The sequence below is a fragment of the Lathamus discolor genome, chromosome Z (genome assembly GCF_037157495.1).
Source record: "Lathamus discolor isolate bLatDis1 chromosome Z, bLatDis1.hap1, whole genome shotgun sequence".
Lineage (NCBI taxonomy): Eukaryota > Metazoa > Chordata > Aves > Psittaciformes > Psittacidae > Lathamus > Lathamus discolor.
The window spans coordinates 55315693-55328273 of NC_088909.1; the positions used below are offsets into that span (position 1 = coordinate 55315693).

Sequence of the window (12581 nt, forward strand, 5' to 3'; positions counted from 1 at the left end):
TCCTCATGAGACCTGAACTAACTGCAGTGGATATATAGACCATGGTTGTATAGGTGTTTGTGAAGGCCATACTGCTTATTAAATGTCATTTTCATTACATGTAGAGAGTCTCTTGATGTAAATTGTAAGACTTGGTAGTTCTGTTCAGAGAACAGACACAGGCAGGTTTGTGACTAGAAGTTGAAGAACTTCTGCAGGAGAAGGTTTAATGAAGACTGATGGCTGTGTGCCTGTACAGGGAGGATTGTAAGCGTACACTGAGGAATCCAGACATGATAAGCACATGATGAGGGAAAAGTCATGTCTGTCACCACGGCAGGAGCAGAGATATCCCAGTGTTCATGTTGGGAAGTTTACCAGTGGTATTATACTTCCTGACAATATCACCTTTAATTCCCCTTGTGCCTCTGGAGCATCTTTTCTTTGTCTTGTATTAAGGTGAGTAGGTAAGCAGGAATTCATTGAGGTTTCAGTGCAACGTGAGTAGACGAATGTAGTTTAAGTCAGCACCAGCACACTAGATCAAAATTCTGTTTTATGTAAGTGGGTGCAGCTTCCTTATGTGCTAAATTAACTCTGAATGAAGATCTGCTTCTATTTTGCTTATTTTCAGTTGTAATTCTAATTTGTTTCAGACAAAATAATATTTTCATAGTAATTTTTTCTTTCGTAATTTAAGTAAATTTCCTCCCCTTCAAATGCCCTAGTAACCTGTTCCACCTCCAATGAACTAGTAAGCTATTGAACAAATTAAACACAGCATTTATGCCTATTATCTGTAGCTTGTATCATTTAATATTGTTTTGAGCTATTCCTAAAGGTAGCAATTGTTTTCGAGTTACCGTTTTTACATGAAAGGATCTTTTGATGGGGTGAGCATAGCTTTTGAGTGTCACTAAGAAGGATAAAGTATCATTCTTTAAATTGTACTTTGCAAATGCAGAGGAAAGTTTCATTTTGACATCATCAGCAGGTGCTTCTAATAAAAGGGGTTGGTATTAAATACACTACAAATAAGCTGATGATTGCAGCCATCTGGTGTGTATGCGAAGATAACTGAAGATGCATACATATATTTCACAAAGAAGTTGATGTGAGTAAGTCAAGCTTGTTCTTTGAAATATGTCTGCTGCTCAGCTATTGTATTCTTCTTTAAGACAGACAGAAACAAAAGGCAACGTGTTCTTTAAAGGAAAACCAGCATGTTTTGGAATCTTACTCTGAAAAAGATTCCAACCTTTCTTTTAACGTTTCCCAGCTGAGCACAGCTGTGAATTTGTAAAGCATAAGGAATCCTAGGAATGCATCTTAACTTTTCTTCAATATATAATATGCAGAAGGACTTTTGTCAAGTTCATAGTGACAGGACGTACATTTTAATTGGACTACTTTTAGCTTTTGATTGGTTAAACTTGCAGATACTCTACTAGCCCATGTTTACTTAATACAGTAAGGCTTTTTTAAAGAGTTCTCTATAAGATGGGAGACTATTCTTCTGCAGCACATCTGCTCTTTTTACTATTTTTGTTATTTTCTAATGTTATTTTTGGTATGCTCATGTTCCTACACATTATACCTCTTTACTGTTGTTCATGGCTTTAAATGTGAGGTATCAGAATAACTATGTAAAAATTGTAACAGTTCTTTACTTTCCTAATTACCTGAAACACTCTCGAAAGCTTCTGTAGAACAAAATAGGAGCCACAAGCTTTGTGCCAAAAAGCAGAAATTGGCTTCAATGTCCACCTTCTGTTCTTTGTAATGTTGATGATGTGCCACAGAAGGAAGAACAGACTGACTGTTCTCGTACTTTAAAAAGCAAACCAAACAAAAGCTTCTTGGCCCACAGTAGGAGCCTCATGCAGCCAGAGACATCTGCGACAATTGTGAGAAAGGAAGGGAGGAAGAGGAAGACAGAGGTAGAACAAGTATTAAGACTACATAAACACCTCCTTTTCAATAACACTTCACTTTTTCTTCTCCTTCCTTTCCTTGATTGCAAATGTTAAGTTTCAAACTAGAGACAACCAGACAAAAATACAGAGTTCAGCAAAAATAAACATAGAGTGCTTTGGGTTGGAAGGGACCTTAAGAATCATACAGTTCCAACCCCCTTGCTATAGGCTCTTGGGTTGGATGACGATTCGTGATGATGCAACTGAAGGATGATACCCACCATGTTCATCTCATCAGGCACCTCCTAAGGAGCGCCACCGTTACTGGCGTCAGGAAACTTGTCTTAGAGCCGCTAGTTTCTTTTATCTAATGTGTGGACCCCATTTTTTGCAGCACAAGGTATGCATGATGTGCAGCTGGTAGGGCAGAACTAGGAAATGAAATACTTCTAGTATATGCTCTTTCTTCTTTTGTTTATTTTTAGTCCACTACTTGAGTATAATTATTGAAGTGTAGAATGTCACCACATGTATGAGTATTCAATTGGTTACCTATGCTTTGATTTAGGAGTATACAGTGTATCAGTTATCATCTGTACAGCCACTAGAGCAACAGGTTTACCTGCAGAACAGCACATGAATTAGAGCTATAATGAGCTTTTAAATGAAAACTGAAATCATGTGAAAACTTTTACTTTTTTTACAAATTTTAATTCAGAACATATTTACTGAAAAGACTTCAAACTTAGGGGAAATGTTGGGTCCAGCAAGGCAGGGGAGATTCACATTTTGTAGTTTCTTGCATTTTGGACCCAGTTTTCAGCTGAGCAGTTTTTTCCATGAGATTTTCAATATTGTTTGTATGAGAACGCAAAACAAAACCTGATGTTCATGAGTTTAATAGCCTTATAACCTTAATTCCAGCCGTGATTCCTATGGCTTAGTCTAAGAAAGCTAAACATCTCTTCTGCCATCCTGTGTCTTTCCTCCCTTCCTTTTTATATGAGCTTCTATCATGCTGGAAGCTGAGTCATCCTTCCTTAATATTCCTTTTCGGAGGTGTTTCTTTAGCTGTCCTTTACAAGTTACTGGCTTAATGAAGCTTCACCAGCCGTTCTGCACTTGTCATACTGTATGCAGAAATTTTAACTAAGTTTGCAAGATCCCTCTAAGCCCCAAGACATCCAGAGTTTACAACACATATCATAACATAGGCTGTACTCTTCAGCAGATGCTTGTAATGGTTCTGGCAGTGCCATTTCATGTTTTCATCCATTAAATCTACCTCTTAAAACTGAACAGGAGTTTGTTTTTGTTCCTCTTCTGTCTTTTGTTTTTAAGTTCTAAATCAGAAAAACACTAATTCTACCATACCTGTCACTGAAAGAATTCTTCTCCTGAGGCCTACAGAAAACTGGCAATTGAAGAATCTCCTTGAGGAAAATGCAAAACGGTTACTAGTGTCTTACCTTGTAGCACATAAACCTGCAGGTCTTAGTTACTAGAAAGAAGAAAGCAAATAAAACTTCTAAACAAGAATGAGTTGGAAGAACTTAGATTACAGTTGAGCAAGAAAGTTAGGATGCACGTGTTTTAATTAACGCTTACAAAACCTGAGCAATTTGGAGAGACTTGCAGTTGGACTTACCTATTGTTAAGACAGAGAACTTGACTGGAGAGTCCTGTCAGTGATTTTCCCCTTTTGCCTAGCAGCTTTCTAATCATAGGCCCCTTTCTGTAACCCTTTTAGGGGATGAGATTCCTTTGTATATTTTACTCTTTTTATTTGTAATTTATTTATCTAAAAAATGCTTCTCCCAAGCGGAGGCTTGTTCTGTTACAGCTTCTCTTTAGTGGCTTTTTGTCTGTGATAATATGCAAAGGTTCTGAGTATACTGTGTTAAAATGACTCACTGTCACGTAAGGAGAAGAGCAAATAAGAAATCAGGGATGTAAAGCAAGAGGAAGAATGCAAAATACCCATGACTAAGCAACAGTGAATTGATGCCTAATTAATACTGGCAAAAATATTCCTTGCTGTCATTCTGTGTATTTTTCCTGTTTCTTATAAATCTTATTTGATTTGTTATGGGTGACAATTCGAGCATAACATCATGATGGGTAAGTGCAGAAGAAATGTAAATGAGTGTTTTTCTAGTGATGATATCATAACATGATACGTAAGTACAGGAGAAACGTAAATTGATCTGATTTTCCACTGGGGGTACTGGAAGACAAGTGGATAAGGAAGGTTTGTACGGGAAGCAAGTGCTACAGACAAGCTATGGAAGTTCAGTAGGTTAATTATATTTTTAAAAAATCTTTTTTTATTACTTGAAAAAATGCAAAAGCATTCATAATTGCTGTTTGCATAAAGAGTGATGAAAAAGGCATTTACAGGTATTTTGTGTGGAAAATAAATACATCTGGAAGCATGCAGAGGTTTCTTTACATTGAAATCTGCTATCTCAAAAACTTGTCCCCTGAAGCACAGTATTTCCTGCTTTGCTTTTGGAAATTCAGGTAGGGATTCTCCTGCATGTTGCTATAGGAAGCAAAGCAAAGGCTGGACGAATAAAGGATTGGGATGCTGCAAAACGGAGCATACAATAAATTTCTTTGGTTTGGCAATCTAAAAGCATAAATTTTCAGCATAATTCAGTAAAATCTTCATGTCAGGAGGGTTTCTTTTTTTGTAGGAATGAGTCTGACAGAGGTGAATGTTAGTTTGTGTGTCACTGCAGTGGTTTTGCTTGAATTTTACATGGCTTCTGACACAAAGTAGTTTTTTTCCCATCTGTACAACCTGCTTTATGAAGATGGGGCATTTCTGGTAGTGGAATTTCTTTTGCTGAGTTTACTCCTTGAAGCCTTCTGGCCTTCTACCCAAAAAGTGATACCGAAAAGGTTCCTAATGCACAGTCTGTATGAAGTGGTAACAGATTTTGTCAATTGCTGAAGTGTTTTCTTACGGTACTGTAAAACCTCTATGATCTGCTTTCCCCATGTGAAGCCTTTGAAGGGAAACAGTAGCAAAACATTTTTTCTTGTAAGTATATATTTTATAAATATAAGTAGGGTAAAAGCCCTATGGAAATTGGGATTTTATTTTCTTTATTTTGGGATCTAAGTATTCACAACTCAGGCTGGTGCAGATCATGCAGGCTTGCTTGGGGGCTTTCCTTTGTTTTGGTAGGGAATTGTTGTTTTGTTTGAGATTATGTAAACCTCATTGTTTCCAAAGTGAAATTTTAAAGATTCTGCCTGTCCAAAAAAACTCTTTAAAACCAGTAAAGTCAAGACAGTGAGCTTTCCAAGCCATCACAGTAATGTGAAAGTTGTACCATTGAACCAGTGTCTTTACTTGTGAAGTTGTAAAGAAGCAGCTTTTTTTGGTTGATATTGTACAAGTTTTTTCACCTAAATAAGTGAGGTGTGCAGCTACTGGTGTTTTTGTAGTCATAGCTATAGTTTTTATAAGCACATTGAAGTGAATAAGAGTATTTCCAGTGGTATTAATGAGCTCGGATCAAGTCCTTGGAAGTAAGTGACTGATTTTTCTCTCTTCTCCAGGCCTTATGTGTCAATTTACATACATCTTCTATTGAAAAATAAAAAAATTAAGTAACACAATAGCTAATATGGATAATGGTATTTCCTTGGTATAGATTTTTTCTATCTCTGTACCATGTAGCTTGTTTCCTTTGCATTTAAAACTGAACTGTAGCAGAGGAAGGAAGCCCTAAAACTAACCAACAGAAAAGTTTGCTGTGTATACTGGAAACCCTAAAACTAACCGACAGAGAAGTTTGCTGTATATATCAGCACCATTTCTAGGAAACTCTTATAAAATGAAGGTGAAAACCGGTATTCAATTTTACATGTGCAGACCAGGAAAACAGAGGTGTAATTCTATGTTGGCAGGCAGTATTGAAAAACATCTCATCCTTTCCAGCTAGATGTCATCTGAGTCTTTAGAAGAAAGTTTCTATGCCAAAACAGACTCTTTTCTTTTCTATTAAGTATAGAGCTGTTTCTGAAATAAATTCGATGAAAAGTTGGAAAGTGATGCACAAGTTACCCTTTTTATCTTGTCTTGGAAGTGACTTGTCCTGGTCACCTCAGAATGTCATGAAAATAAAGCCTCCAGCCAACACTCGTATGTGCAATTCAAAGAGGAAAATCAGCCATCTGGAGGGCTTGAGAGAAGCAGAAACCGTGCTCTGAATAAAAATAGACATGACATAGGAATAGTGTCCAGTTCTCCATGCTGATCAGACTAAGGCTGTCTCTGGAGCACCCAAGCTGTCCTTTAGCCACAGTATAAGCATTGCATACAGCCACCACAGTGAAGAAGGTTCCGACTGTAAATACAGCACCAGCTAGGTTTAGCCTTTAGTTAAATGACTGTAAAACCTTTACTGTTAAGCCTGAGCTTTGCGTTGAGTCTCTAGACAGGATAAAAAGCAGGCTGTATTAAGTTCATTGAGATTTTTATGCTTTGAAAACTTCCTTTTCCAGCTGTGCAGTCCCAGGTGAAGTGGTAGTTTACAAACTTTGTGCGGAATATGTCTTCCTTAGCTGCCTGAAACACTCATCAGCCAGTTGTCACAGTCTTTTAAAAAGTTAAGGCTCATACTATTGTAGCATAGGCTTTTGATAAGCCTTTGACTGGTCTTGCAGATTTGAGAATAATTTTCAGGATTGGGACTTTCATTATACCAGGCGCTTACTGGAATATTTGTCTGTCCATTGAATCCTTTAATGAAGCGGTTTTTACTCTAACATTCTTTGGTTACACGTATGGATTACACGGTGTCATCTTGCCTTTGCTACCTTTTCAGAAACACGTAGCCAGGATGTTTTCATGAACACATGTGCACACTTATTATTCCTGAACTTGTGCCAGTTTCACAAATTAAAACCAGACATCTTCCCATTCTGTGAGCCTGTGAGCAGCTTTTGTCTTAGATAAGAAAAAATTACAGTTCTTGAAAGAGTGCATCAGGGATAAAATAAGATGGCAGTATTCAGCAAAGAGTTTTAATTACTAAAATTATAAGAGAGGTTTAAAGACTTGGAGCTTAATTAACTGGTTTATCTTTAGTGGCTCTTTAAGGCTCCAGAGCATCACTTTCAAGTATGAAAGTCATTTCCAGGATGTAATTCATGCTACAATTAACTCAGGTATAGCCTTAGAGCCTGTGCCTATGAGGTTGTGCATAGGTATCGGGATTCCTAGCATCCTTAAACTCCCACAAATTGTCAAAGTTAATTCATTTAACTAGACTGGAGCATAGTACTCTTAATGTGACAAAATCTGGCAGTCACTGTGACTGCATTTGGGTTTTGATGGATTGCAATGGTGTATTTGTAACTTAGTCAAACAAATTTGACTCTTGGCACTCAGAATCAGTTTCCAGTTGAACAGAGTATAGGAATATTTTCATTTTATTTTTAAAAATCCTTATGCTGTGATATTCACTCTACCCAGGCCAGTGAATATTGCAGATTGTGTTCTCTGTAAGAATGAGTACTGTTCTTTTCAACATTTTAAACAAATTATCTACATCTCTTCCAATCTGAAGCAAGTATTTTGTATAAAATGCAGTTTGCATCACTTTGTGTGTGTTCAGAGATGATCAGATCTTAGCTGCCTTGGGATTACTGAAAGGGAAATATATAAGCAAAGGTGCACAAAAGTCATCATGCTATAACATACAGTTATGTATAAGTCATATGTTTGTAGATTTTTACCTGAGCAAAGTTTTTCAAGGGATATTTATCTGAAAAGCAATGTAAATGTGCCTTCCACCACCTTCTGTCCATTTGGCTACCACAATCATAAAAGAGTAAAGGTAGTAGTGAGAAGGGATGAGATGGATTTTCTGTTGCCTCTCCTTTTCAGTCCTGTCCAGCTGTATTCTCTGTACTCTCTGTGGAAAATCATCTGGCAGGTTCTTCAGATCATTTCACAATCTCTTCCAGGGAAGAAGCCCTTTCCCTCAGTCCTCTGCAGCTGTGCTCCTCAACCTCCTGCTGTGCACATTCTCAGTTTCTTCAGCCACTGGGGTCCAGAAGTACTTCAGATTCTAGTATCACTCCAGAAAAGGCAGTGAGCAGCAAGAAGCATATGCTGGAAAAAACACCATGATTAGAAGGGGGCAAAAGCCCACTCATCTTGGAGCAGAATTAGGGCAAATAGTTTGCAGGCATTTTATGATGATCTCAATCTATCTGCCAGATACTCAACATCCAGAACGGATGGGAGCAGTTTGGTCTGCTATCTTGTCAGCAGCCTTGTTTTCTTCTGTCATTCTAAAACCTACTACAGATGGCTCAACCTTCTCACCCAGAAACAGTGCTGACTGCATGGTGGAGCATGGCTGCGTTCCTTGAGAATGAAAAAGCACACCACAAATCAGTTCCATCAAACAGGAAATTGGTTTCTCCTGGTTTTGCTGGTGTTTTGATGAAAACAGAAATCAGGACTCAGCACAGAAATGGGAACTTCTTCAGGCCAAAACCCTAGGGTTTAATTTGTTACCATGCAAAATAAAGCCAGACCAGCAACTCACTTTTCCAATGCAGATGTTTTAGTAGGGCTGACATCTGAAGGTAGTTTTAGGAGTTGAATTTTCCTCCCTAGTCTGAAATTTATTAAATATGAAGTGTTTTCCTTCACGAGAAAGAGAAGAATAAATGGACCGGGGGGGGGGGGGGGGGGGAGGGGAACGGGACACACACTTCGGAAGACACACACTTCAGAAAGATTAATTTTATAGAAGAGTGTGTAATGTAGTTAATCAAGTCGTCTAATTGTAGTTACATCATTTAGTTATAGTTTGGACATGACAGGCTTGAAACAAAACCCAATACAATGAAGCACTAAGTGGCAGGTTTTCATTAGTGTAAAGCATAGAAAAATGGCAAAATAGCCATCTGTGTAGGTGTGTACAGCTGTACTGATTTTACGCAGAGCTGCACTTTATTGCAAGAACCCAATATCTGGCTCGTTCTTTTGACCGGGAGGCAAATCTGCTGGGTGGTTTGGTTTTTTTTTTTTTTCTGTTTTGTTTTTTTTTTTTTGTGAGAGCAAATGAAACATTCTGGTAATAGCTTAAAAAAAAATAAAATAAAAAAATGTAGATTTTTGGCCCAAAAAGTTTAAGAGATGTACCCTTGTGAATGCCGTAGTAAATAGCCATACAAAGTTTCCATCTCCTTGTAGCATGTAGTTTGTTTCTCAGACGAGGATGTCAGAAGATAAAGTACAAGAGCTTTCCAACATTGTGGCTGCTAATGCTGCTTGGCAATGATTTCACAGATTATTGCTATTAATTCCAGCCCGCTTGTTGGTTAGGGCTTCACAAAATAGCCCAGAGTGAAACATTTCTATTACTATTGTCAGGCTGCCCTTTAGCTCAGCTTTTATGCTTTTATGACAGAAAAGTGCTTGGTATGTTCCGAGTTCGCACAGAAAAACTCTTATCTAGAAATATACATAGGTGGTGTTAAAAACTGTATAGATACACACACAGGAAACATCAGGATTCTTGAGAAACACAGAAACACCTACATCTACACAGGCTGAGAATACTCTAAGTCACATTAATTTAAAGATATATATTCTGAGTCTAATGTCTGTTCCCTGGAGTTTTGAATGAAAATGTTGACCTGTTACTGTGTTTTCTCTTCCTGTCCCTCATTTCGTGCTTTGCCCATCTGCTGTCCTCAGAGCATCCTGTGAAGCCTCCACAGGCCTGGGAGCAGCAGTCTGTTGAATCTTGCTACTTTAACTTTAGCATCATAGCAAACAAGCCCAGTGCATCTTACAGCAGCAAGTGTGTGTGCTCACTTTGAGAGTCCAGGCCACTTCTACACTGAGCCAGTGTAGAAGTACTCCAGCTAACTAGTTTAAATCTGCATCTTTTTTACATCTGTGGCGCAGAGGTGCCATAGGTTTCAAAACAGAAGGTATGGAAGACAAGTTTGCCTGCAGGAATATGAAGTGCTGCAGAAGTGACTCTTTCAAGTAACTTGACAAACCCTGTGGTTATACAGCAGAAGACCTGCTAAGCTGGTATTTCTTTTGGACTTCCCTTGTTACGTATGTCACAAAGGCATTAGTTTGTGCCTCTGTGAAATACATTAGTTTGTTACCTAAATATGCTCTGATCCTCTAGCCCTATTTCTATTGTCAGCTTGGCAAAGAATATCACCTGAAATGCAAATACTCAATTTCCCGCTTTTCAGAGTCTAAGCTTTTGCCCCAACATTGTAAGGATCAAATGTGCAGTCAGTTGGAAATCCCTTCAATTTTTATGTCATTGTGATTTGTAGAGGAGTAACACACATATATAAAATTTGCTGTCTTTTATTTCTGAATGGAAATTCAAAACACAATACCTTACAAAATACAACACAATTTTTTAAAACATGGCATTCAGTGAACACCCATATTTGTCCGTTAGCCAAAAACACTTCACGGAACTGTCCCAATGGCAGTGCAAGAGTGGTTGTTAGGTTGTGGCACGGGAGTACACAGAGGCAAGGATGCTTGCTCTTCACTTGTGACTTGATTTCAGCATGTATGGCTGTATTCATGTATGGCTTTTTTAGGCAGACCAGTAGCTCACTTTGTGCCCACAGTCCAAACCCATGAGAACAGAAGGAATGTGATCATAAAAAACTGGATGGAGAAGGACCAGGCTCAGACACACAGGCACCCTCTGCCAGTATCTCTTTAATGGACCAGTACCTGAGGGTTCATGCATACCTTTTCCACTACTTAGCAGCAATGCTCCTTGTCAGTGCTCATCCATAATAACAGCTCTGCTAGCCTAGGTGTCAGCAGTTTTTTCAGTAGCTGTCTGGGCCCTTTTCACTGTGGCACAGGCAGAAAGGCAACTTGCACTTTAAAAACATCTGGGAAGCCCTTTATTGTCTTCTTGTTTCCCCACTTCTTTTTAATTACCTATCCCCCAAGATGCAGGTGATGAATTACAGCTGTTACTTGTCTGGATTTTACCTCAAGGCAAAAGCACAGGCAAGTATTAAAGGTAACAAGTACAAGGTCTGTGAATGAGATACTTCACAAAGTTGTCTGTAAAGTCTTAAATTTCACTCCCAGTGATGTTATAGATTGATTCTCACTACTTTTAAGGTCAGTTTTGATAGGCTTCCTACATTGAAATAGAAAGTGTAGTGCCTCATACATTCCAGTGTCAGAGAGGTAGTTTATCATCTGTCGCTTGCATCTCTCACTGGTTCACAGTCTGCAAAAGTGGAAGCAATCAGGCAAGAATTTGTCTCCAACTCAGGAAAAACTGGGATATTGTTAGACAGCATCAATTATCGTGCGAATGTAACCTAATTGTAATCAAATGCTGTTTTGGAATAGATTTTCTAGCTAAATTTCATAAGTTTTAGGTCCCTTAAGCAGTGATGCAATCATTATTGCTACTTCTTTAAAAAAAATATATATTTATTTTGCTTAAGGTTGCAATTAAGAATGTTCCCTCCTTACTCTCCATCTCTGTGGGCATAGATGGCCATGTTTATGGCAGAAGAGATCAGAAAAAGGGCATGCATTTAGACAAGAAGGCAGGACCGGAAATGTGGCAGACTTTTTTCCTCCCAAAACGTGCAAAGGATTTTGCTGCCATTTAGGAGAAGAACAAGTGACTCTGTTTCATCAAGGTCGAAAAAATTCCCTTGAAGCTGAGAAGAGGATAAAGAAGTGGGACACAGAGCACAGGTCGCTTTGGCGGGCTGAGTATCTGACAGTTTGAGAAAGAATCTTGCTCTGGTGTTACCTTGCTCCATTTCTGGCAGCAGCAGCTGGCTATTTAATTCTCTTTTACTATATCTGCCCTTCAGTAAAGCCTTTGGATGTTACAAGTTGCTACTTTAGCATATGTTTGCTCAATTATGATAACAAGAAGGAGCCTTTCAAACACAAATCACTAGCAAGTGATTCCTGCTTAGTGAGAGAACCCCTGCATTGTTGAAGGTCTGGTCTTCACAGAGTGGCTAAGGGTTGGAGAGCACGTTAGTGCTGTTGTGTGGAGGGTGCAGAAGTGTTCTTCAGAAATGTTTCAGTGCAGTTTCTTCGCAGAAGGAAGCTTTGCTAGACTGAGGACTAAGACTGTGTTTGGTTGTGGTACTCTAGCAGATTTTTTTACCTTTAATCTTTTTTACCATCACTTACGCAGTAGTAAAGGTTACTTTGTTGGCAGGCACAGGACTTAGGGCTTAAAACACATTCCTTCAGTTCATATCTAAGATGACCCTTTTGCTTGCAGCTGACATTGCTTTAGGAACAGTCAGATCTGTTCAAAGGACTGCCTTTATATTTTGCAAAGAAATGAGGGGAGAAGGACAAGGGAAAATGGGGGAAATGAAGTGAGAAGCAGTCACTTCTCCAGATGTTTCTTGGGGAAGCAGCAGTTGATAATGAGCACAGTAATCTAGTTGTCTCAGTGCTCTTGCTTTCCATAACGAGACTCTATTTTGCTCTACGTATTTATATAATTTTAAAAGAATTCAGGAGATCATGTCAGCTTCCATAAGAGTTTTGCATGAGGAATAGAAAATGGGATTTATAGCATTTTTCACAGTAAATCATGGGTATCGGTTGTGATTCCAAGAATGAAGTAGAAACTGTAACATCTAGATTACAAC

The 12581-nt window shown here is 38.5% G+C and overlaps 1 protein-coding gene across 1 annotated transcript in view; it reads left to right on the plus strand.

Annotated features, from left to right (window-relative positions):
• The window catches only part of SVEP1 (sushi, von Willebrand factor type A, EGF and pentraxin domain containing 1), a 128669-nt gene that overhangs the window by 18872 nt on the left and 97216 nt on the right, over positions 1–12581 (plus strand). The window lies entirely within an intron of this gene.